This window comes from Mustela lutreola, chromosome 8 (genome assembly GCF_030435805.1).
Source record: "Mustela lutreola isolate mMusLut2 chromosome 8, mMusLut2.pri, whole genome shotgun sequence".
Classification (NCBI taxonomy): domain Eukaryota; kingdom Metazoa; phylum Chordata; class Mammalia; order Carnivora; family Mustelidae; genus Mustela; species Mustela lutreola.
In genome coordinates this window covers 74,077,169-74,104,554 of record NC_081297.1, presented here as the reverse complement: position 1 = coordinate 74,104,554, position 27,386 = coordinate 74,077,169, and the positions used below count along the sequence as shown (strand labels likewise).

The window sequence follows — 27,386 nt, the reverse complement described above, 5'->3', positions numbered from 1 at the left end:
CTCATCGGGCTCTCTGCTCAGCAGGGAGCCTGCTTCCTCCTCTCTCTCTCTGCCTGCCTCTCTGCCTACTTGTGATCTCCCTCTGTCAAATAAATAAAATCTTTAAAAAAAAAAAAAAAATTCATAACAAAAACTACAAATAAATCATTTAAATCTGTGATTTGTGAGAAAGAAACACTCAATAGGCTTATCAGCCACTGTCTCACGAGCCTGCTCTATTTCTACCCTCAATGAAGAATGGTGAGATCATAATAGGGGTAGGACAGGAAGACATGTTTCAGAACCATCGAGAAATAGAAACTTCATCAAATAAAATTTGTAAATTAAGTTACATAATAAGGAATAAAAACGACTTCTAAAAAAAGCAATACCTATTGAGAAGTCATAAATTATGCTAACCTCAACTCCTGCTTCAAGCGGAACAGTGTATTAATTGCCCTACTAACTATAATCTTAGATAAATTTCAATGCATAGGATTTTTTAATGTGGTGCTAGCTTTCTAAGAAAGCAGTGGGTATCTCCAATGATCAATGAAGAAGAGGGATAAAAACAATACTTATCCAAATAAATGGGAGCTGACAGGAAAAATAAAAAATGTTTTAAGTAAGAGTTACCCTGTATGCAAATACCTATAAGTGTTCTTGAATCTTTAGGTATAAGCCTTGCACATGTTGCACATTGGGTAGTAAATTCTGAGACTCTTATTGAGGTACATTATCTAAGTGGCTAACAACATCCCAAATCCCTAATATGCCTTAATCCCTGATATAAAAAAATTAAATACCCTCCAAATAGAAGAAACTCTCAGTAAATATTTTTTAACTTTAATACATGCACTAAACCTACAATTTATTGAGCACTTGCAATTTTTTTCATTATCTCATGTAATACCACCAACAAAAACACTACAAAATGGTAACAATCATTCCCATTTTAAAGATGAAGAAACTGAGATCTAAAGAAGTTTAAATAGCTTTCTAGATATCCAAAGACACAAAGCTAATAACTGGTATATGTGGGATTTAAGTTCAGACAGCCTAATTCCAAAGCAATATCCTTAACTATCACTTATTCTGCTCCCTTGTACTTATGCAAATGGTAATTATAATAATAAACATTTTTAGTGATTGTGTTCCTAGCTCTGTTTTACTGCATTTAGATATACTAATTTAATTCTCACAAATACCAATGAAGTTCACAGATGAGAAAACAAAGGCCAGGAGCCAGGTACTCTTACTTCTCAACTTATCCTCATAACCACCTCACCATTCTGCTTCATGAATACTGATTAACTCTCTAAGGAGTTTCCATCTCTGTCCTACAAAGTTAATTCCTACAGAGGAAGGAAATAAAAGTGCGTAAGGCGGCAAGAGGGGCAGTAAACCAAGACCCCTTCCTCCGCTCCCTCAATAGTGAAGTCAGCGTAATGTGTTCGGGGACATTTCCACAGAAGACCAGACCTCCTGACAGCAGCTTAGCAGCAGGAATGTAAGATAAGATCTCTGAAATAAAAGCAAATACATTGAGGAAGAAAAAAACCTAGACTGGAGACCTGTACCCACACCAGGATTTGAGGGCTTATGGAGAAAGAGAGCTCAACCCATCAAAACATGTAAATACAGCAGGGTGTGCCTCTGAACCAGCTATTGTGTTTTAGGGACCCATAGCGGAGTCTAGGTTTAAGAACCAAAAAAGTGTTGTAATCTGTAGGCAAAAGCAGATGCCTCCCACCTCCACCTCCAAAAAACCCCTAATTTCTACTCCCTGATCTCTGGAACCTTCACACATATGGCCTTCTTGATCTTATTTACATTTATTATCTTTTCTGTTATATCACATGGCCAAAGAGACCTCCAGATGTGATTAAGGTTTTGGATCTTAAAATAGGGAGATTATCTTACATTAGCTGGGTGGACTCAATCTAATCATCTGAGCCCTTAAAAGTAGAGGAAGGCAGAAGTGTCTAGAGATGAGGCAGAAGGGAGGGCCAGATAGACTAGAAGGGTGGGAAGGACTCAGCCTGTTCTTGCTGCCTCTGAAGTAGGGGAACCCAAATCATGGAATGCGGGTGACTTCTAGACCATGCAAGAAGAGGATAAACTGTAGCAAGGGAAGGGGAACCTCAATCTAAAACTACATGGAAATGAATTCTGCCAACAACCTCAATGAACCTGGAAGTATATTTCCCCCAGAGGCTCCAGAAAAGAGCCCAAGCCGGCAAACACCTTGATCTTGTTGCCCTTTTGAGACATAAGCAAAGAAATCAGCCAAGACAACCTAAACTCCTGACCTATAGAACTGAGCCATTGTGAATTTGTAGTACGTTGTTACAGCAGCCATAGGAAACTAACAGATACCGGAAGCCAGGTCAAACCACCTTTGCAACCTGGACAGGAACCAGAAAGTCCACCCCACTGGCAATGAGTTTCACTACAGTACTGGGCCAATGTGCTGCCAGTTTTCACAGCAGTTGAGTATTGCCTCAAATTTTCTGGAAATTCAATTAACATGGTGAGGTGGAGATTAGGAATAATTCTCAAAGTGATGATACAGAGGCAAGTAAGTGTTTAAGTGACTCGACCTAAAGAACAAATTCAAACAATGTGCCTTTTTTGCTCTCTAAATAGCACATGGCAGTTGGGGAAGGAGGAAAAAAAAAAGGACCTTATGAGAAGCGTCAGAAGTACTTTCTAAGAAAGAATGGTATGATGTGAAAGCACAAGCTTTGGTAATATAAAAAATTTAGGAAAAATACTAATCACAAGATCTCAAGGAGCTAAAACTGATGTGATGGCCTTAAGGGTTTCTGAACTAGCCTTGCTAATCTGTAGAAGATGAATTTAGAAAATTACTGATGAAGTTCAAGTCAAAAGCTACCTAACTTTCATGGCACGGATCATGATAAAAGGTGCTCCTTTTGACCAAAACGTCAAAAAAAACATGGTAGATCATGAATAAAGCTCACATCAATGTCAAGACTACAGATGGTTACTTGTTTAAAGCGGGGTTGGTTTTATTTAAAAAACACCACAATCAGATTCAGAAGAACTCTTATGCTCAGCACCAAATCCAGAAGATGGAAATCATGACCTGAGAGATGCAGACAAATGACTTGAGTCCAGATGGCACTGGGAAAGACACAGATAAGGCTTGTCAATTTATCTTCTCCACTATGCTGTCATCGTGAAAGTACAAGTGCTAAAGAAGCCCTGTTTGCCCTGGGAAAACTCAGTTAGATTTCCAGTGAAGATAAGAGTTCTGGAAAAGCTACTGGGGATAGGACAGGTGTTACAGTTGAATGAGGTAAAGGATATGAGACACTGGTCAAGAATCTACTTAAAACTCAGACTTTTAATGGGGACAAATAGAAAAGCTTACTTACGGGACGCCTGGGTGGCTCAGTTGGTTAAGCAGCTGCCTTCGGCTCAGGTCATGATCCCAGCGTCCTGGGATCGAGTCCCACATCGGGCTCCTTGCTCCGCAGGGAGCCTGCTTCTCCCTCTGACTCTGCCTTCCACTCTGTCTGCCTGTGCTTGCTCTCACTCTCTCTCTCTCTCTTACAAATAAATAAATAAAATCTTGAAAAAAAAAAAAAAAAAAAAGAAAAGAAAAGCTTACTTACAAAAAACTTTTTTCTTTTAATAATGTGACTGGGTTTGTAAGTATGATTGCAAACCAAATCAAATAATTTTAAGTGTGTAATGGGAACTCATTATTAAAACAGCTCTACTGTCGAAATGTCTATAAATTCAGTTTCTCATACATAAAACTTACAATGACGTGAAACTAAACACTGAATCAAATTTCTAACTATTTTCAATTGGGTGGTCAGTAAGTTTGAAGTACCGATGCTGGCTTGACTCTGAGAAGTCTTAGAATTAATCCAGCTTCCCATATACATACCAGGAAAATGGGTGAAAACCCCCAGAACTTTCAGTGGCATTCAGCACACAAATCAGGCAGGAAGTTGGATCTGGTAATTCTCTATTTCCTGCCCATCACTGTGCTTGGTGCTCTATAAACATCTCATTCAATCCTTACAACTCAGCAAGGCAGGTATTACTATTCTCATTTTTGCAATCAAAACATTAAGATTTAGAGAAGTTAAGAAATTTGCCCAAGGTGACCCAGGTAATAGGGCACAGAACTCTTATTCAAAACTTGGTCTGTCTCCCAAAATGCCTTATCCTCATTCATATGCGAAGTACTTTAGTAGAAATCCTGAAAGGCTTTGTATGAGGTGGCAATATTACTTCATTAATTGATTCACTTATTTTTCTGTCATCCCTTCTCCTTTTCCCTTCACTGCCTATATGTCTCTCCCTGGATTTCAAATATAGTCCCATTAAAAAAAGAAAAAAATATTTTAGAAAAGCAAAAACACTTTTGTTAATCTTGATATACCATCTTCAGAACAATCCATCACCAATACTGCATTCTTTCTTTTATTATCTTTTGATTAAATTATGTATATTTTTAAAGTCTTCCTAAATGAATAAATTCTCAAAACCATTTTAGAGAAAAGCAGAAATTAGCTTAAATCCTTAAATCCTGTAATTTGTACTAACATCCCCCTCCTCTCTTCTTCCTCAGCTGTCCTGTCTCCTCTCTCCTGTCCTTACTGCATGTATATCACCAGCACTATCCAGAGATATCAGAATAAAATCATATTTAGCTTAATAAAGGTACATATGGTTACAGATAGAAACATTTACAGACATCTGTATCAACACAAAATTGTATACACACAAATTTCCTTGCTCTCAGTTCAAAAGGCACAGAAGCAATAACACCCAAATAGCAATGAACACATAAAATAAAAGGAACTTGGAAAAATGGATAATTCTAGACTTGGGGGAGCAAATATGGAAGATAACTTTAGAGCACTTTGCAGTGCCAGAAAGTAAAGAAATGCTTAAAAAAAAAAAAAAGGCACAATGATGGAAGTATGTCAAAAAGACATAAGGGTCAACTAAAAGAGCTTCTAGTGTCCAAGCCTGAACAATTTATGCAACAAAATAAAGTATACTGGATTACAGCCCAAGGCATAAAGTAAATATCCATGAGTCGAAGAGATGCAAATATGTGACAGAATAAATAAATGGAAGAGAACAGACAAATCTCTCAGGGAGAATTATAAATTATTTATGTAGATATTTGCCCTCAAAGAGGTGGGGCTTTACTTCCACACCTTAAGTAAGGGTTGAGATTCATTTCTAAACACTACAACACAGAACAGGTGTGATGGAAGAGTGACTTGATCACAGAGAAACCATACACTGAGGATCAAAGTCAACATGAGCAGTGATTAAGTCATGTGGACAGTAGGTACCTTTGACATATGTAATGAAAATGGTCCTTGGGGACTTCCTCCCAAAAAATCATAACCCCAGCTCATGAGAAAAATACGAGATAAATCCCAGTTGAAGAACTTTCCACAAAATATCTAACCCGGATTCTTTACATCTATGAGAGTCATCAGAATCAAGAAAGGTCTGAGAAACTGTCATGGTCTGGAGGAGTCTAGGGAACATGATGATTAAATGTAATATAATATCTTAAATGGGATCCTGGAAGAGCAAAAAGGTCATTAGGAAGAGCTAATGAAATTTGGAGAAAGTACAAGGTTTGGTTAAAAATAATGTATAATATCAGTTCATTAATTCAGCAAAAGCATCATACTAACAAAAGACAGGGAGAACTGGGTGTGGGGCATATAGAATTCTCTATACTATCTTTGCAATTTTTTTTTTATAAATCTGTAAGTATTCTAAACAATAGTTTAATTTTTTTTAAAGATTTTATTTATTTATTTGACAGACAAAGATCACAAGTAGGCAGAGAGGCAGGCAGAGAGAGAGAGAGAGAGAGGGAAGCAGGCCCCCTGCGGAGCAGGGAGCCCGATGCGGGGCTCGATCCCAGGACCCTGAGATCATGACCGAGCCGAAGGCAGCAGCCCAAACCACTGAGCCACCCAGGCGCCCCTAAACAATAGTTTAATTTTTTAAAGACAACTGATAAGAGAGGATTTATCAGAAATGTAGTTACAGTATGCTACTTACATTTCTGTAGTAAACCAAAGTTATAGTCACAATAATGTAAATAATGATTATAAAATTCATAAGTAATAGATCTATATTGTAGTGGTGGTGGAAGTAGTTATATGAAACTTACAGTAAAGCATAAGATAAATCCATATTTATCAGCTAAATTCTCACTTTCCATACCTATAACACATATTATCTAAAATTAGTAAGAAATAACAATATAAACATACTACTTTATATTTGAAGGTAAAAATCTCCAAAGAAAGTAAACTGTTTGCTCTATGGAACAAGAAAACAGTAGGTAAGATAGCTTAGACACTATACTTTTTATATAATAAGCTTTTTAGACTACTTGATTTAAAAAAACAAAACCACAAAACAAGTTGGGGCATCTGCTGCTCTCATAATTTTTAAAAATAAAATTTTTAAAAAGAAAAAAAGAATTGAGCAAATTGATTGATGACCTACAGCAAGATTAAATAATTTGCTATTAAGTACTAGAAGCAGAATTAGAAACCATTCTGCATCAGCTCAGAGTTCATGTGCTTGCTTTATACTAAACTTTTTCATGTGGCTGAGCAGATAAAATAGTATCACTGTCCTACAGGAAACAGTTAATGAACTGTAGATATTGTTATAACTAAGTGCTGATATATCTTTTATTTGAAGAACTTCTTGCTGAAAAGGAATCAGTTACTCTTAACTCTTCTGCCTTCCACCTTTTTTTTCCCCCAATTAAATGTCAATATAAAGACAACCACTCATTAACTGGTAAACTGCTAAAGTTATCGGTATGGAAATTTACCCATAAAGAAATGAATTTGGGGTGCCTGGGTGGCTCAGTGGATTAAGCCGCTGCCTTCGACTCAGGTCATGATCTCAGTGTCCTGGGATCGAGCCCCGCATCGGGCTCTCTGCTCAGCGGGGAGCCTGCTTCCACCTCTGTCTCTGCCTGCCTCTCTGCCTACTTGTGATCTCTCTCTCTGTCAAGTAAAATAAATAAAATCTTTAAAAAAAAAAAAAAAGAAATGAATTTGAGATTTCTGACATTATAGGACTTATGTCAACTATTCTAGAAATGTGTGTAGTTGACACAGTATGCATCAAATTATCTTCTCTCAAAGAAAATCTTGTAGCTAATTTTATTAAACAACAGAATGAACTTGGAATTGTTAATTTCAATTTTAAAATGGCAACCGTCTCTGCCCAAATCTGTCTTGCTTATACAAGTAATCTGTAGTTGATACAGAGATTTATTACTGACAGCTTAGAAGTTGAATAAGGTTTTATCTGTTCTCTTCTCTTCCATTTACAGTTCATCAAAAATTAAACAGAATTACCACATGACCCAGAAATGTCACTTCTGGGAATATACCCAAATGAACTAAAACTAGGGACTCAGACAGATATTTCTACACCCATTTTCACAGTAGCATTATTCACAATAGCCAAAAGATGGAAGCAACCCAAGTGCTGATTGAAAGATGAATGGATAAGCAAAATGTAGTAGTATATAATACACACACATATGTAAAACAGAGTATTATTCAGCCTTAAGAAGCAAATTCTGACATATGCTATGTGTACGAACCGCAAGAGCATTATGCTAACTGAAATAAACCACTCACAAAAGACAAATACTGGATGATTCCACGTAGATGCACTATCTAGAGTAGTCAAACACAAAGAGACAGAAAGTAAATGGTGGTTGCCAGGGGCTGGAGGTGGGGTCGGGGGAATGAATGGGAAGTTATTATTTAATGGGTACAGAGTTTCAGTTATGCAAAATGAAAAAAGTTCTGGGGAGATGGTGGTGATGACAGCATAATATTATAAATATACTTAGTACTACTGAACTGTAACATTTAAAATGTATTTCATGCTGTCTATTTTACCATAATTGAAAAAAAAATTTAATTCCAACTTTCCAAGTTAAGTGATCCTTTTGTAAATACTGGTTAACCCTAATTTACCTATAGTTAAACTTAACATGGCTGAAATCACCCTTTTGCTAGAAACAAATTAGATAATAGAGGAAAGTATGTTTACCTTTTGAGATTTTTTAAAAAATCACTGAAGGACTAACAGAAAAAAAGTCTATGGCTCTGGTACAAAGAGATCTCTAAATAGAAGTAACTGATTGCTTTATGGTTTAAAGAATAGATGAAGGGAGGGGTCAAATTCATTTGAGGTTTTTCCACGTGGACAACAACAAATTTTTCATCTGGAGATACGACTGCACTTAACACTGGTAACAGGCATCTGAGCTCTCCCAGTAATCCTGAATGAGAGTTTGCACAGTCCATGTGGGTATGTAGCTGGAAAGGTAGGTGGCTGTGGGGATCATCACCTCTAAAAAAAGAACTCAGAAAGTGGACCCTAAATTAGAGATTCTCAAAGCGCAATCCTAGACCATAAGTGGTTCTCAAAGGACAGCCTGAAAGCAGTGTCAGCATCATGGAAAACTCGTTAGATATACAAATCCCTGGATCCACCTCAGACTCAGGGCACAGGGCCCAGCAGTTTGCTTTAACAAGTTCTCCCAGCATGTCACTTTAAAAAAAAAATTTTTTTTTATATAAGATTTATTTGACACAGAGAGAGAGCTCACAAGTAGGTAGAGAGAGAGGGGGAAGCAGGCTCCCTGCTGAGCAGAGAGCCCGATGTGGGGCTCGATCCCAGGACCCTGAGATCATGACCTGAGCTCAAGGCAGATGCTTACCCGACCAAGCCAACCAGGCACCCCCCCACAGAGTCTTATTTAACAGATTTTGCTTATTTGTCAGTTTAGATTCCTAGTATTCCAATCTTAAGTCAATGTTATATCTTTAAATTATTTTATAATCCCAAACAGGGTTAAAATTTTAGGAAAGAAAAACAGTGTATGAATGTTTTAACTCTAAAAATACTCACCTTCCTGCCCAATAAACATATATTAATAACTAAAACAACCATTAGAATTAGCTAATACTTAGGGGAAATTTAAAGTTAAAATCTGTAACAGAGAACTATGCTAAAACTACAAGGGTTTGACAAGTTCACTGGAAGAAACAGGATAAAAATTTATTTTTTCCATAAAGAAATTTTGAAATATAGAAGTTATAACATAGAGTTGAAAGAAATGGACTTTGCCACTCAGGTACACCTGTGTGAGAGCTTTTGACTCTGTCATCTATCAGCACTAACATTTTGGCTAGTTCCTTTTTCTTTCCTAAGCCTCCACTTCTCCTTTGTACAACAGTCAATATTATGAGCCCACATCAACGAGATGGAAGGACTAAACAAAGCATGTAACTTAGCACAGTAATTGGCACACAGCTTATGCTCAAGTAAGTGTAGACTTCTTGCTAAGAAGAAAATCATATTAAAATGAGAATACAGTAATAGAACAATGAATATATTCTCAGAGCCTGGTAAAATGTCTTTCTGATATTTGTTTTTTTTTTTTAATTTTAAAAACATTTTTATTAACATATAATGTATTATTAGCTGCAGGGGTACAGGTCTGTGAAACATCAGGCTTACACACTTCACAGCACTCACCATAGCACATACCCTCCCCAATGTCCATAACCCAACTACCTTCTCCCTCCCCCCTCTCCCACCCCTCCCGATCCCACCTTGTTTTCTTTCTGATATTCTAAGCTAAGAAAAAAAAGTATTAAGACAATAGCAATACTGTGAATGTAGGGGGAAAGTTCTCCACAGCTTATGTGTAGCAAATACAGTTAGGTATAGACACTATATTCACCCCCCTTTCCCTGTCCATGAAAGCAGTCAGATATTCACTCAGTCTCTCTATAGGGAAGTACTTCACAAGAGTTTTAACTCATGCCTACCTTGTCTGCTAGACAGTATTCGAATGTGGATAAAAGACTCTTATTTTCTTAGATACCAAGATCATATTATTCATTTCTTCATTAAGGTAATTGCCAATAATGAAAATAAATTCCCACCTGAGTATCTATAATGTTATAGCAGATGCACATGTACTTTTGATTTTTCAAGTCTGCAGCAGCAGGTCATTAATCAGTTTTCTTATTCCTAAGGAAGATGAGCCAAATCTTCTAATGAGCAAATGCATATGTGTATCCCATTAGTCATTCACTTTCTTTTTTGCTAAACCTTCCTCAATATAAGAATTTCTTGAAACTACTGAACCCATTTCCATCCATTGCCATGTGGCTGAGAAGTGGCCAGTGTGCACATTCACAAGCACATACTGGGGCAGGAGTGGAGGAGGGGGGCAGAGGGAAGTCATTCGTTCATGTGCTATTAGAAACAGCTGATAGGATAAGGGGCTAGTATCCAAAATCTATAAAGAACTTAGCAAACTCAACACCCAAAGAACAATCCACTCAAGAAATGGGCAGAAGACACGTACAGCCATTTCTGCAAAGAAGATACCCAAATGGCCAATAGACACATGAAAAAGTGCTCCATGTCACTCGGCATCAAGGAAATGCAAATCAAAACCACAGTGAGATACCACCTCACACCAGTCAGAATGGCTAAAGTTAACAAGTCATGAAATGACAGATGTTGGCAAGGATGTGGAGAAAGGGGAACCCTCCTACACAGTTGGTGGGAATGCAAGTTGGTGCAACCACTCTGGAAAACAGCATGGAGGTTCCTCAAAAAGTTGAAAATAGAGCTACCCCATGACTCAGCAATGGCACTACTGGGTATTTACCCCCAAAATACTAATTTAGTGATCCGAAGGGGTGCGTGCACCTGAATGTTTATAGCAGCAATGTCCATGATAGCCAAACTATGGAAAGAGTCTAGATGTCCATCAACAGATGAATGGATAAAGATGTGGGGTGTGTGTGTGTACACACACACACACACACACACACAATGGAATACTATGCAGCCATCCAAAAACCCCGAAATCCTGTCATTTGCAATGATGTGGATGGAACTAGAAGGTATTACACTAAGCAAAATAAGTCAATCAGAGAAAGACAATTATCATATGATCTCTCTGATATGAGGAATTTGAGGCAAGGCATGGGGTTGTACGGGGTAGGAGGAAAAAAACTGAAACAAGATGGGACAAGGGAGGGAGAAAAATCACAAGAGACTGGGGGTTCCTGCGGAGTGGAGAGGAGGGATAGGGTGGCTGGGTAATGGACATTGAGGAGGGTATGTGCTATGGTGAGTGCTGTGAATTGTGTAAGGTTGATGATTCACAGACCTGTACCCATGGAGGAAATAATACATTATGTGTTAATTTAAAAAATAAAAAAAAAAGGAAAGAAAGAAACAGCTGATAGAATTACTGATAATTTTTACTTTCTTAATAATTTAAGTTATTCTTCAAACTTTCTATAATAAGCCTGTATTACTTTCAAAATTTGAAAATTTTAAGAATAGGTCTTACTTGATAACAAAAAGTCAACAGTTCATGAAGAAATGAAAATAAAAGAATAATGTTCTGAAGCTTGCTAAGGTCTTTTGACTACTCAAAAAGATAAAAACATAAAAATTAACTGTGATTGCCTACCACAAAACTATTTTATTTATAATTACACCTGAAAGTTTTTCTTAAAGCATTATTAAAATTAAGCATGCTGGGGCACTTGGGTGGCTCAGACATTAAGCATCTGCCTTCGGCTCAGGTCATGATCCTAGCATCCTGGGATCGAGCCCCGAATCGGGCTCCCTGCTCAGCAGAGAGCCTGCTTTCCCCTCTTCCATTCCCCCTACTGGTATTCCCTCTCTCACTGTGTCACTCTCTATCAAATAAATAAAATAAAAAATCCTTAAAAAAATTAAATAAATAAAAATATGTATATTGTTAAAAAAAAAATTAAGCATGCCTCCAGAAAGGAGACTGACATGATTTTTAAATGATGGTTTGTGGAAAAGAGATCACCTTAACACAGCATGATGAAAAGTATATATGGTTTTAAAGAGGTAAGCTGTGTTTTGAATTCTTAGCTCCACTATATCCTAACAAGGTAGTAGGGGATGTTACTTAACTTCTCTATCAATTTTTACAACCATAAAATGAGAATATCAATTTCTTAAGTTTGCTATAAGAATTAAAGGAAGGGCCCCTGGGTAGCTCAGTTAGTTAAGCATCTGACTCTTGATCTCAGTGTCATGAGTTCAAGCCCAGTGTTGAGCTCTAAGCTGGGTGGGGAGCTTACTTAAAAACAAAAACAAACTGGGGCACCTGGGTGGCTAAGTCGTTAAGTGTCTGCCTTCAGCTCAGGTCATGATCCCAGGGTCCTGGGATCGAGCCCCACATCGGGCTCCCTGCTCAGTGGGAGGCCTGCTTCTTCCTCTCCCACTCCCTCTACTTGTATTCCCTATCTCGCTGTCTCCCTCTCTGTCAAATAAATAAAATCTTAAAAAAAAAAAATTAAAGGGAAAAAATATGGGTACAACTCCTCACAGACAAAAGCCATTAAACAAGGACAGTATAACTATTGAAGTGAAGAAACATTGTCCAAGTAAGTTAGATAGGAGGTAGGGGATCAGCCCTAATGTTTTCTACTATACAAGTGAGCCATACCTACTTTACACTTACAACACACAATGGAATTTACAGGAAAACTTAGATTTTAAATCTAAGCCTTTTCCAGTTGTCAGGAATTAAATAGTATCCAAAGTTCTAAAGTGTTATACCAAATATAATTCAAAAGAAGTAGTCATTCAAAACATTTAAGAAAGTATATTAATAATCTTTTTTAAAATTTTAGAATAAATTTACTAACATACCTGCTAAAATAATTCCTTATAAAGGTTACACACTTTTGTTCTTTGAAACTTTGTTACAAAAGTAGAAGCAATAGAGAAACCAAAATGCTTTTACTAAAGTAGCAGGGGAGGTTGCAGAGGAAGCTCCAGGGGAAAAATACTTAATATTAAGACTATAGAGAAAATAATTAATCCTTCACATCATATGGTGACATCTAAGATACCTTCAGTGTCAAAAAGGTTTGATTCTATGACTTTTGTCCTATATACTATGTTTAGAAAGATCCTACCATGTAAACAAATGAACAAAGACCTGTCTGCAGTGCTACAATATGGATATCTGCAGTTCTACTTCTAGGGCTTTAAGGAAAAAACATATATACAAGAGTCATTACACACGGAGAGCAAAAACTTAATGTCCACTAACAGAGGAACAGATAAATAAAATGGGATATATCCGTACCTGGAATATCATAGAGCAACTAAAAATGAACTAGATTTACACAAGATTTAAATCTTGTATAATTTGACTAAAGCAAACAAGTAACTAAAGAGTACATGCAGTATGGTACCACAGCTATAGAAAATCTGCCCGTGTGTGTGTGTGTGTGTGTGTGTGTGCGCGCGTGTCTATCTCTGGAAGGGTAGGTTCCAAGTCCATAGGACATGGACAAACAGGAATTTAGTTTTATCTGGAATGTTCTCACCTTTTAATGGGAGGCAGTACTTATGTATTACATGTTGAGCACTTTAAAAAGGAAGAAGAGAGCATGAAGTCTTCCATCATAAATGTTGAATCCTTTCTTTTACTAGCCAAATAAGGTATTTACAACTATAAATTGTTGGGATACTATTTGCTAAAATGTGTCAGAAAATGGAAAATAAACCATCATAAAGTATTTATGAATGTTAACAAAAAATGGCAAGGGTTAACTTATATTAAAAGAGTATTTACTCCTCCACCCTCACCTTAACAAGGTCAGGATTTAAAGCTCCAGAAGTCAGCTCTCAGATGTGACTCAGGACAAGATAATATCATGCTCAAAACCCATCCTCAAATCACCCAGACTGACAAATATCTCTCACTTTAGCTCTAACAGAATTATGAAATTAAGTGATTTAGCTATGCTTCTGATATTTTCTATTTATACTTACTTAATTCTGAAAGACTACAACACATTACCTCTAATCTATCTAGCCACATGGAAAATTCAAAGGAGAAAATATATGAACTAAAAAGGAAGCAAATTACTCTTCAACACTTCAGTACTGAATCTGGCAAGAGACAGACCTTATGCTGGTGTTTGTGGAATCGAGAACTAAAGGAGTATCTTCTTAAGATACAAGGTGGTGTTAAGCAAGGAAAATTATTCAGACTTCACCGAGCTGAGAGCTGTTTGGCTCCACAAGTGACAAAATCAGAATATATAATTATGTTCTTTTTAGTTTCTCATAAGGAAAATACAGTAGAAGCCCTGCTGTCTGAGGCACTGATTACTGGGAAAGTCCTCTAAAGTTACATTCCTGAATCCAACAATTTGTATCATCCCAAAATATATGAAGAGCATCCATTCGGCAATACTGTAGTGTAGGACACAACCTTTTCTCAGAGCATGAATCAGCTAGCTAAAGTATTGTCTTTCTTGCAAAAACCACAGATGTAATTGTCTATAATCTCTATAAAGTACAGTGAAAACTTAAGAGTTATGCAAATTCAATGCAGAATCTAAATTTAATGATTCTTTCCCAAATCCTTTAGATTCATCTTGCCTACAGTTAATTCAAGAGCAACTTCCTTTAATGACACCTTTACTGAATCTTTCCAAAGCATGCAACTTAGATTGTCACTGAAATCTCTCCCCTTTTTAGTACTTTCTTTTCCTAAAGTTCTGTAGTAGTTGATTATACTGCATAATTACAGCAACCAGCACAATGGGCATCAACAGATTTGGGAACAAACCCAAATGACTTGGTAAACTGACAGCACAACAGGTGTCCGATGTACAAGGGCATCATGGAAAGTCACCCATCACCTGTGAGTCTGGTCTGCTTTAGAGAAGGTTTTAAGAGGGTAAGGGGGCAGTTAATTGACTAAGTGTGAGAAGAGGGAGTGCCTGAGGAAAGCATGTCTGCATTGCACCTCGTGCAATGTTAGATTACACTTAGTAATCACCAGATCTGTTCTTCAGTCTGCATATGGTAAGGAATACAACCACCTAAGCTCCGGGCTGCACCCGTGGGTTCAACTAACCCGGAGTAATTTCCCTGGGCCAGTACTAAGTGTTGGAGACACAAATAATGGGTTATGCAGAATTTCTCAACAACAGCAGTGTTGAAATTTAGGGCCGCCAAATTCTCTGTTGTGGGGGCTATCCTGTGCATTTGTGGGATTAAACATCCTATTACCCTCTAGATGCCAGTAGCACTTTGCCTGCGCTGGGACAACGAACAGTGTCTTCGGACATTGGTAAACGTCCACTAGGGGGCAAAATTGTTCCTGATTGAGAACCACTGAATTAGGGTGGAGCAGGAGCTTTTTAGCGTCTAGTAAACTTTGTTGGGACTCCAGATCCATTAAGATCTTTGTTGTCTTGTCTGAAATTCAGAGAAGCAACCTGCTAATGGCCAGAACTGGCTGCATGATTCATCAGGCTATAATGAAGGACATAATGAAAATGTGGGCCCCTCATTAAAAAATCACTAGGAATTTCAAGACTGTTACAGCAGAGCATTATTAAGCCAAGCATGGGGACCTGAGCTACTGTAGAAGGAACACATCCATAAAGCCACCGTGCCAATGGTAACTAGTCACAGGCAGGGGAGGAGTACCAGTACCAATAACCTGAAATTCCAGGGGCTCTTTCTACCAAATTCAGAGTTAGTTTAATACCTATTAGATCTCAATGAGTCAAGAGGTTTTAATATTTCAGGTCTCTAATTATTCCTTATCATATTTTTTCACTAATAGCCCCTATACACAGAAAAAAATATAACACATAATAGTGAATTAACCTTTCACCTCAATTTTTTAAAAAATAAGATTTTCAACAGAAACCTGCTAAATTAGATTGACAGTTCAAATTATAGGACCATGAAATCATTTGTGCTTTATTAAAAACAAAACCATGAGGAGTTTATTATGTTTTATTAGCAGCATCTGTCTCCTGTCTTGAATGCTAAAGAAGATATTAATGATGTTCTTTTGCCATTTGGGAACAGACACAGTCTTTCCTCAAAAATTACTTTTGGCAATGGATTCTTTAAATTATCCTTGCCATTTGGCAGGGTTTTTTGACTCCAGGTGTGGAAATTAGCATTGTGTTTATAGTATGATCAAGGGAAATATAACCACTTAGTATAAAATGTCAGAATGTGTGTGGCTTAAAGAAGGGGTGTTTATATTTTCCTACCACAGGTGTGTGACCACCATGAACCTCAAATCTGGCTCAGCTATCATCAGTTTGGTTTTACCTGCTCAAGATCACTATGGCATACTTCCTCTTTTATTTCTTTTCCTTTGCCTTTTATAACATTCTTCCAAATGTAAACAAGGAAGATAATGTGACATAAGATTTCTTCCAAACACACGTAGCTGGTTAGTACTTTGGTTTGGTAATGTTCCCAGAAACAGATCACAAGCTTCCCAACAAGGGTTTGGAATCCAATTTTATGATCCCAGAACAGGGAGTATCCAGGACGTCACTCTTCAGTAGTGGAAGACTGTGCACCTCTGAAACACAGGCTGAATGACAATGCTATTAGGAGGACATGCTGGGTAATGTCTGACAGGTATCTCTTCCAATTCTGTGCTTTCTAGTTTCTAACCTCAAAGGTGTTAGTAAGAAAAATTCCTTCTAAAGAGATTTCTGTGATCCTTCAGACATAAGGGGACACTAAGAAAATATGGAATGGCAGCTATAGATAAAAAGTTTTTAACACATAATCAAAAGAAATATACAAAGGATAGCGACTAAGAAACTGTTTGCAAAGAGGGTAGCCCAAATCATCAAGGGTTTTTACTAAATAATGGGGAAACAAAAGTGAGTAAAATGAACTGCTACCTGTTAGGCTGAGCAAGGTCTAAACTTTACAAGAGAGTGGAAGGGCTGGACTGACGCTTTTTGGAGCAGAGAATCCCACTTCCCAACCTCTTCCCCATGCTTAGAATGTGACAGGCAATCAAGAAATATTCATTGAGTGAATAAAATCAGTTAACACCTCAAATAATGTTAAGGAAAAAAAGATGCTTTTTAAGAAATATAAAATAAATTGACACATAGTGGATTAGAATCTGACTTCTCATTCCTTATATGAAACCTGCTTTTAAAAATTCAGAAAGTATGCAAATTAATTACTTTTAGCACACCCACTGGTTACTCTGTTGGTAGGCTAACCATGATAATAATTAATACTTCTGCAGACCTTATAATGTGCCACACACAGTTCTCATAGCTTTACCCATTCAATCATTCAATCTTCCAAATAATTCCCCGAGACAGACATTGTAAGCATCTGCATGTTACAGGAGAGGAGAGTGAAACGCAAAGAGGTCAACTAAGTTGCCTAAAGTTGCAGAGCTGTGACTAAAACCCAGGCAGTCTGTTTCTAGAGTCCACAGTCTTAGGCTCTTATTATGCCACACACATAAAGAAAATAACAGGATAAAAAACTGGCAAAAAGCATCGCCTTCCTGTTCTTACTCATAACGAGCATGTCATAACTTCACAAATCTAGGGAAAAATTAAACTTCTGTATGCTGCCAATACAGTATAAGGCTGTCCTTTGGCCAACTCAGAGCAAAACAAGATGAATGGTTAGTTTTTTTCAGTACAGGTGAAGGGCTAAAGATCTTTTTGTTTTGTTATTACTGTCTGTGACTCCTTTTGCCTCTTTTCACATCTTTCCAGCAGTCTTTCCCAAACTCTTCTAAAAGGAATTACAGCAAAAATGGGTGCATTGTATCCTCAGCCCTAATTCACAGAGGTCGTTTCGAACTGCTGCTGCTTCTTTGAAAGTGGCCGCTATAAACACATGTTGCATTAACTCCAGCACCCTGTAGTACTTCAGAAGTTCCTCAACTGAGATGGTTGGTCCCTCCTCCCTCTCAGCTTACCTGGTCTCTGGGGAATTGCTGACACATTCAGAGTGCCTGACAAAAGAGAATATTATATGGAAATATGATGTTTAAAGGAAATAGCTTCATTTTTTATGTTTAACCCTTATAAAATTAAGAAAACCATGAGAGTCTTTGGTAGGTGTGTCTACCAAAATTTCTCTTTTCATTATTGCTACCTATGTCCTTAAAGCCACCATCAATTCCCACAGAAATTAAAATAGGCAGCTCTCTAGACAAAATCACTGAGCGTATAGCCAATGCCTACGTCAGAACCCTGTCAATTTGTGCAACTGTGAAGTATAATCTGAAGAACGGACTAGGAGGTTATCACAGATAGAGATGGTAATTCAACACCGAATAATTACAAAAGGTTACCAGGAATCTTTACATCTTACAACTGCCTTCCGAGACAGCAGTGTCTCCATCTTAGAGATAAGACTGAGTTAAGCTGTGTTAAGTGACTTACCAACAAGCACACAGCATCACAGCCTGGCTTTGAACCCACTCAAGTCTGTCTTTTTGCAAAGCTGATGGCACTGTATTATGTAAAACCTATAACAGTAAGCCACTCATACATTTTATTCATACCTACAGATACATATAATTACATAATGAAAAAATTTTTAAATGAAAATATCATTGGACTGTGGGTATGTTCTTTGGAGCTTACTTCACTCCTGTATGAAAAAAAGGATGAGGAATTCACTTTTAATGAGCTCTTGAAGTCTGCAGCTCCACACACTGCACATACTCTGTCCCATTCACGCCTCACCATACTGGTGTGGGGCAGACTTCAGCACCTGACTTTACAGCCAGAGACTTAAAGCTTAGGAAGAAAATTAAATAACTTGCTCATAGTTACACAAACAGCAATTAGTCAGGCTTGTATTTATACTGAAACAAATAATTTCAAGAGAAAATGCAGTCTACTGAGAGAGAAGCATATCTATCTATCTACAGAACATATCTACACTCAAACATTGTATAACACCAATTTCCTGCTTCCTTATTAGGTGCTTGATTGTATCTGTCTAGATGATACAAGCTCCTGAAGACAACAGGAACCTTTGTTTTTAAAAATTTCATATACGGGGCGCCTGGGTGGCTCAGTCAGTCAAGCATCTGACTTCCGCTCAGGCAATGATCTCAGGGTCCTGGGATGGAGACCCACATTGGGCCCCTTGCCCAGCAGGAAGTCTGTTTCTCCTCCCTCTGCCCCCTGCTCATGCTCTCTGTCTCTCAAATAAATAAATCTTAAAAACAAAAACAAAATACTTTATATATGCTACATGGCCCTTACTACGGTAACATGCAAGTAATAAACTTCTGATAAACATTTGTCAAATAGTGGATGACGATGCAGGTCTGACCCAGAGATAAGCAAAATTCATCATAGAACTTATGTGGTGAGTATATAATATGCTAATTAAATGTAAAGTACAAACTGCTAACCTCTGCGGAGATCTCTAGCTCTTACAAATTTACAGTAGGGAAACTGTTTATCTATTCTGTAAAAGGGTAAGATTCTACAACTCAGTAAACTAATACACCAAAACATCAAGTTGAGGGAAAAAAAAAGATCTAAGAATTCCATAAAAAGACTCCATCTGAATAATTTAAAAATCAAGTATTAGACTCATCCTAGTTTACAAAAGATATTTCCTGAATTACAGCCTTCCTATATAAAATTATTAGCATAAAACTATACTAGATCCAGACAATCTCTTTTTCAGAGATTATAATAATAAAAAACCTGATGCAAATGACTGTTTTGGGAAGACTGTTTTCTAAGATAACTGAATTAAGAAGTTGATAAAAACTCCAGGGGCGCCTGGTTGGCTCAGTGGGTTGAGCCTCTGCCTTTGGCTGGGGTCATGATCTCAGGGTCCTTGGATAGAGCCCTGGGTCAGGCTCTCTGCTCAGCGGGGAGCCTGCTTTTCCCCCCAACCAGCCCAGCCCCCCCCCCGCCCTCCCTGGCCCCTCTGCATGCCTCTCTGCCTACTTGTGATCGCTGTCAAATAAATAAATAAATAATCTTTAAAAAGGCGAACAAACAAAACAAAACTCCAAAACTCTAAGTAAACATCTTATAGGGAAATATGTCTGTATTGCTGCTGGTATAAATTAACAAGTAATGAAGCATACAAGAGAATTTTTAAAAGGGATATTTCTCACATTATTTACAAGTCTACTTAATACCTATAATTTATTCTTATCTGGGTACTTCAGAATATTAGAACAAAAACTATACTTGTCCCACTCAAGACAAGAAACAGTTTCCAACACAACTCATATATTAAGTGTCTTTAAAAAAGAAAAAAAAGCTAATCCTGGTATTATTTAAATGGTTAACTCAACCTGTTCATTCACAACTTTAGAATCTCATTTTTTTAATAAAATTATGAATAAATTCAGTAAAATAAAAATCTCATGTGTTTTTATTCATAAGCACAGATAGAAACACATAATGATGTCTACAGTTCATGTAAAATCAAAGATAAATCCATATGACTATAAATAGTGCACATATTAATATTTCTGTTCACTAATGAAATACTAGGTTCCTTACCACCAGGAACAACCTTTATCTTACTCAGTACCTTTATATACCTGACATCAGATAATTAAACTAGACTCTTTAAAAAGCTGAGAAGCTTATCTTCAATAAAACAATTAGGCTAAATAAAATAAGCCTCTGACTGTTTTCTCTTAGCCCTAATGTGGTACCACCCAAGTAGATAAGTATACTTTTTTTAAATTACTGAGATATAATTCATGGGCTATAAAACTCAACCATTTGAAAGTACACAATTCAGTGGTTTTAGTATACTGACAAGGTTGTGCAAAATCACCACTACTACAGAATATGTGGGGAGTATATAATACGCTAATTAAGTGTAAAAGTACAAACTGCTAACCTCTGCGGAGATCTCTAGCTCTTACAAATTTACCTAAGTAGGGAAACTGTTTATCTCTTCTGTAAAAGGGTAAGATTCTACAACTCAGTAAACTAATATACCAAAACATCAAGTTGAGGGGAAAAAAAAAAATCTAAGATTTCCATAAAAAGACTCCACATTTTTCATTGCCCAAAATAGAAATCCCAAACCGCTTAGTTATCACTTCCCATTGAAGCCCCAGCCAACCTCAGATCTACTGCCTGCCTCTACTTACTAGCCTATTCTGGACATTCACTCTAAATGGCATCCTACAACATGAAGCCCTTTTGTGCCTGGTTTCTTTCCATCTAGCATAATCTTTTCATGGTTCATACATGTTGAACCCTTTAGTATTTCATTCCTTTTGAAAACTGAAAAATAGTCTATTGTATTGATATGCTACATTTAATTTTTTTAAAAAGATTTTACTTATTTATTTGACAGAGATCACAAGTAGGCATTGAGGCAGGCAGAGAGAGAGGAAGGGAAGCAGTCTCCCTGCTGAGCAGAGAGCCCAATGATACGGGGCTTGATCCCAGGACACCGGGATCATGACCTGAGCCGAAGGAAGAGGCTTTAACCCACTGAGCCACCCAGGTGCCCCTGATATTAAACATTTAATTTATCCACTCACCAGGTGATGAATGTTTGGGTTATTTCCATTTTTTTTGTACTATAAATAATAATGCTATGAACAGTTGTATACAAGTTTGTATGACTATCTGTTTTTAATTCCCTTGGGTATGTACTGGGAGTGTCTATGCTATGCCTATGGTAACTTGATGTTTCACTTTCTGAGGAACTGCCCAACTGCTTTCCATTACAAGTGAACCATTTTACACTGCCTCCAGCAGGCTGTGAAGGTTCCAATTTCTCCACATTCTCACCATCACTATCTTCTGGGTTTGTTTGTTTCTTAGCTTTTAATTCTAGCCAACCTGTTGGAGAAATGGTTATCTCACTGTGGTTCTGATCTGCATTTCTCTAATGATGATACTGAACATCTTGTCCTGTGCTCATTGGTCATTTGTATATCTTATTTGATAAATGTCTATTTAAATCTTCTACCCATTTTTTAAGCTTATTATCTTTTTATGATCTAGTCATAAGCATTCTGTAAGCATTCTGGATACTAGACCTTTATCAGGTATATGATTTACAAATATTTTCTCCCATTCTGTAGGTTGCCATTACATTTTGGTGATAGTATCCTTTCACGCCTAACAGTTTTAAATTTTGATGAAGCCCAATTTATCTTCTTTTGTATCTGTGCTTTTGGTATCATTTCTAAGAAATCACTCTCAAATCTAATGTCTATAAGATCTTCCCCCTATGCTTTCTTCTAGAAGTTTTATAGTTTTAGCTAATCCTTTTCTCAAACTAATTTTTGAATATAGTATAAAGTAAGGGTCCAATTTCATTCTTTGGTATGTAGATTATCCGTTGTCCCAGCACCATTTCTTGAAAAGACTATTCTTCCCCCTTGAATGATCCTGACACCCCTGTTAAAAATCAACTGACCATAGATTTATGGCTTTATTTCTGGACTCTAATTTCATTCCACCGATCTACAAGTGTAGCTTAATGCCAGTACCAAGTGTTTTTAATTATTATAGCTTTGCAATAACTTTTCAGGTCAGGAAGTTTTAAGTCCTCCCCTTTGTTCTTCCTGTTCAAGACTGTTTTGGCTACTCTGAGTTCCTTGCACTTCAACATAACATTCAGAGTCAGCTTGTTATTTTCTGAGAAAAAGGAACCTATAATTTTCATGAGGACTGCACTGAATCTGTAGACCAACTGAGAAGTATCGCCATTGTAATGATGGCATCTTAATGATTAGATCTTCCAATCCATGAACATAGGGGTATTTTTCCATTTATTTAGGTATACTTTAATTTCTTTCAACAATATTTTGTTTTCAACATACAAGTCTTATTATCATTATGATCTGATCGCTCTATCATTATGATCTGACACTTAAGGAGGGGGTAATACATAAGCCTTCATTTAGAATGTCAATAAAACCCAATTTTTTATTTAAAGAATAATCTATAAACTATCCTTTATGATAAGTAAAACACATATATGAAGAGTCTTAAGATTTTCAGAGTTGGAAAACTTCTGTTTAACATTTCTGTAAACAGGCACTGAGAAGCCAGCACTAGGAAAGATACATAGAACACTGTGCCCATCCTGGCAGATTTACAGAGAAGGTATACATGTGTCTGTACATGCATGCATGTGACAGATGAAAGGACAGAGGGATGGACAGACATTAAAAAAAAAAAAAAAAAAGACCCCAACACTGTGCTATTAACACTTACTGTCTTTTATGATTGGAGAAACCAAAGCCCCAAATCACTATGTCATCTAAATAAAGTAACATAGTTCATTAGTTCAGCATGAGCTGAACAAAAATTTGCATTGAGACTTAAAAGAAAGAGGACAATTTAACACAATGTGAGTGTTATCCTCTGGCTCGGTTCCCTAGTTGCTATTTATCACAGATTTTTATCATTTAGTAGATATTAATATACTATTTTCAAGTATAGTGCTAAACTGCTAGAGAAACAATGAAAAACAGGACAGAAATCAGAAAGCCTGTCCTCATGTGTCCTCTTTGCCTTTCTTTCTTGTCAATAAGAGGTAATTCTGATGTGGAAAATACTACCTTTCTAAAAGTTGCTCCTAGTTTTGTTGTAAATACCCCCCAATCCTTCTATCTCGTGGAATCTCTCATAAGAGCAAGTCATGAACATCAAGATCTTCTCAATAATGTGGTTTCTGGCCAGTGTCCCTGGGCAGCTTCCTGTTTCAAAGGTTTGCAGGCAGAGCTGCTAGGTACCAATTTGCCCTTAGAATAAAATAAAAGGAACATAGTTCTGAGTTCCATATTACTAGAATTGTATTTCTTCTACAACTACTGGCACAGAATTTTACCTGTCGGCACCTATTTGGAGAATTACCACTCCCCAATCCTCTGCCCATGTTGTTTAGAATGGGTATGACTAATACAGCACCATAAACCCTTATCACACATACTGGTTCAGGGGTGGGCACATAAAGCAGACAGGCTCGTAATAGCCTTCTCTGAAACTCTGTTGGGAGGTATTAGGAATGGAGTACTGCAGCGCCATTAGTGCTCCTGAGTAGTAAAATTTAAGGCAAAACTAGACATCTAATAGCCTTGGTAACATACAGGGAGAGCCAAGTTGAGAATAAAACCTACATATTCATGCACACAGACCAGAAGGAATCTTATGTAACTTACATAAGCTACCCTGTCCCTCATTTTTAACTTAAGCTACATTGAGCTGTTTCCAAAATACAATCCAAAAGTGTCCTGATTAATGCATAATCTCCTAAAATTAAATTCCTCATTCAAATAACTAGTGAGCTTCAGGCACTTTACCTAGGTCCTGGGTATGATAAGGTGAATAATGGTTTAAATAATATAGACCAAAAAAATAATAATAATACAGGGCATTTCCTAATAAAATACATTTTAAAGAAAATCTTGAGGCATAGAAATAATATTTTTCTTATGCAGAAATCTTAAAATCCATTGAAATACAGGGTAATGAGTGATTAAAAATATGCACCTAAATCAAAACAGGTTTGAGCTCTGACTTGTTGCCACTTACCAGGCAGGGAGACCATGTTTTCTCCGCCTCATTTTTCTTATCTCCCAAACAGTGTACTAGTAACAATAGTAACTACTTCGGAGGATTGTTGTAGGATTGAGAGAGATAATAATACCACGTAAAAATCTATGCACAAAGTAAATGTAAATGCTCCTGAAATGATCGCTCTTTTTTATTGATTTCAAATAAACTGCTGACAGATAAATTTTTTTTTAAAAATGTTTGCTTTTCAAGCCTCCTCTTCAAAAGCAGTGAGAAGTTACATGACATTGTTCTCTCTTTGCTGCCAGAAATGTCATCTGCAGGTAACTGGACTCATATTTTAAAACATATTTTTCAAAAAACCACTACAGAGTTGAACAAACGTTTAATAGGACTATTAAGCAAGAAATAGAAAAATATACATAATTATTATATAAATGATACTGAGGATATTTCAGTAATTCTTAGGAAAGGACTAGAAAGACTGTTAGTAAGTTATTTCAAAAAGCAAAATTAAAACATTTTTCACAGAATATTTTTGGAAAAATATGAATTTCTAATGACTTTCTGAGGCAGATACATCTAAACATACAGCAGCTAATGAGAACACCACAAACACACCAATCTTCACATCTAAGGTTCCAACTACAACTGCCATTTGTTTTAAGACTACCAAAGCCCCTGTAGCCACAGCCCGTGACACACGTTTGGATTTCATAAGGCTCATCTTTCTTAATGGAAGATTTTCACACTACATTTGAGGTGTGCACACCTGGGATATGGGCGCACTCTGAATTATAATCTATTTCCCATAATTATCAATAAAAACCTACTCATTCTTAAGTGGTATTTCCGAGTTAGACATTAACGAGGGTTTGCTTGAAAATAAATCATGTATTTTATAGCTTTTATACTGGAAATTCCATTGTACTCATAAATGCTGTTCCTCAAAATTAAACTATTATTTTTTATTTTTATTTTTTAGAGATTTCATTATTTATTTGACCCAGAGAGAGTGGGTACATAGGGGCGGGAGCAGTGAAGAGGGAGATGCAGACTCTGTGCTAAGCAGGGAGCCTGATGCAGGGCTTGATCCCAGGACCGGAGCCAAAATCAAGAGTCAGGTGTTTGACTGAGCCACCCACGTGCCCCCAAAATTAAGTTTTTAAATTGGGTCCAACATGTTAAAGAGACCAAAAGAAAATAGTAACTGCCAACACACAAATAAATTCCAAATAGTCTCGATAAAATCCACATAGACTATAAATATACCCATTTGCCCTTGCAAAGTGGGTCATTCAGCAGTAATCATTATGCACTGAATTACACCTCCTCCTCATCAACCACTTGGTGGGGTTCCCTGGCTTCAGGATGACTGAATCCCACACAAAGAAGCCTTCTCCTGCGGCTGGCACTCCATTTCCTCCTCCAAATCTCAGGGTTCAAAGGTCAGACATCAACATCCCCTCCTTCCACAGGAGTAGAAAGGCAGCCAGACACCGATGGACCTAGTGGCTGTTAGGCAGGGACTGTATCCGGTGGTGGGAATGCAAAGATATGTAGCACTGTCATTCGTGGGACAGGAGTGTGAAAATCCAACGGAGAGTGACGCAAAGCTGCACTGGCCTGGTGCGGGAGCACGGAGCATGAAGGAGCCCTGCTCTGTGCCCTCAGAGATAAAAAAGAGTTCTGAGGAAGGCTGGAGGGCGGGTCTTGTTTGCCTGCTCTGTGAAAGGCCACATTTATTCCCTCTTCTTTGAGCAGCTTCTCCTTTGTGAACCTGCTACCTACTGCAACAACCTGAATAAAATCATCTCCCTACTTGTTCAGTGCATTTTGTCTTCCACAAAAGGTATCATCTTGCTTTGCCTGTTGTCCAAGGAAAGGGAGCAACAATCTCCCTTGGTTCACATGTAAACAAACACATGTCTTGGGGGGCAGGTCCAACCGTTTTGACAGGGCAGCCAGCCACAGCGTGAGATGAGACCTGGCTCTCACCACTGAACCCGGCTTCTCCTGCCCCATCAGAGCAAAGGTGATTCCCTCCGTCGTGGCGGACCCGTGAGGCTGTGGCCCAGGTTTTAAGAAAGCCATATGCTCTGAGCAGTGGTCTCATGAAAGCTCCTGCTTCGGTCACCCGAAGGCTTCCCTGCAACACTCCCAAAAGTTTCATTCTATGACAACACACCACGTGCACACTTACACACCTGCCAGACACATTTACACAATGCACTATCCTCGCAGAAATCAAAGGGGACACACCCATGAGTGAACACCAGGTTGAAGAGGCTTCCACGTAGATTTAAAAGATAAATAAATAGTGTCCCAAATTGGTCCTAAGAGAAAAACAGAAGCAACTGATAAAACAGAACAATGGTTAAAGAAGGAGTCAGAGAACTGCAGCCTATAGGCCACATTTAATGGGCCTCTTATTTTTGTAAATAATAAAACCTAACAGGCATGAAAAAATAAGCTTTGGGTTTTATTGGCACAAAGCCGCATTCATTCCTTGACATACTGTCACTGCCTTCATGCCATAAGGGCCGAGCTATGGAGCTGCAAGACCCAAAGCCATGCGCTCACTATCCCGCCCTTTCCAGAAAAAGTTTGTCAACTCCTGGAATCAAGCATCAAAATTAATTCCTTTCTACTCAAAAGAGAAAAGACCCAAACCTATTCTGCTAAAAAGCAAAATCAGAATATTACTGTAACTACCTTCTCATTTGTTCTTTCAGATGAAACAGCACTTTACCACACTCTGTAGACACCGTACTCTTGTGCAACACAATACAATACCAGCATCTACTGGACATAGCAGGAAGAAACAGTTAAACGTTTCTATTTCGGTCTTTTTTTTTTTTTAAATGGGCGGGGCTTAAAGGTAAACAATGAACTGTGTTAAATTTCCTAATGAAGAATCGTATCAAAAGTCCTTCATAGGGGGCA

At 37.5% G+C, this 27,386-nt stretch overlaps 1 protein-coding gene and 1 pseudogene across 1 annotated transcript in view; one reads left to right on the top strand and one right to left on the bottom strand.

Annotated features, from left to right (window-relative positions):
• Positions 1 to 3,237, top strand: part of LOC131838194 (small ribosomal subunit protein eS1-like) — a 41,250-nt pseudogene extending 38,013 nt beyond the window's left edge.
• The window catches only part of SLC2A13 (solute carrier family 2 member 13), a 374,984-nt gene that overhangs the window by 254,716 nt on the left and 92,882 nt on the right, over positions 1 to 27,386 (bottom strand). The window lies entirely within an intron of this gene.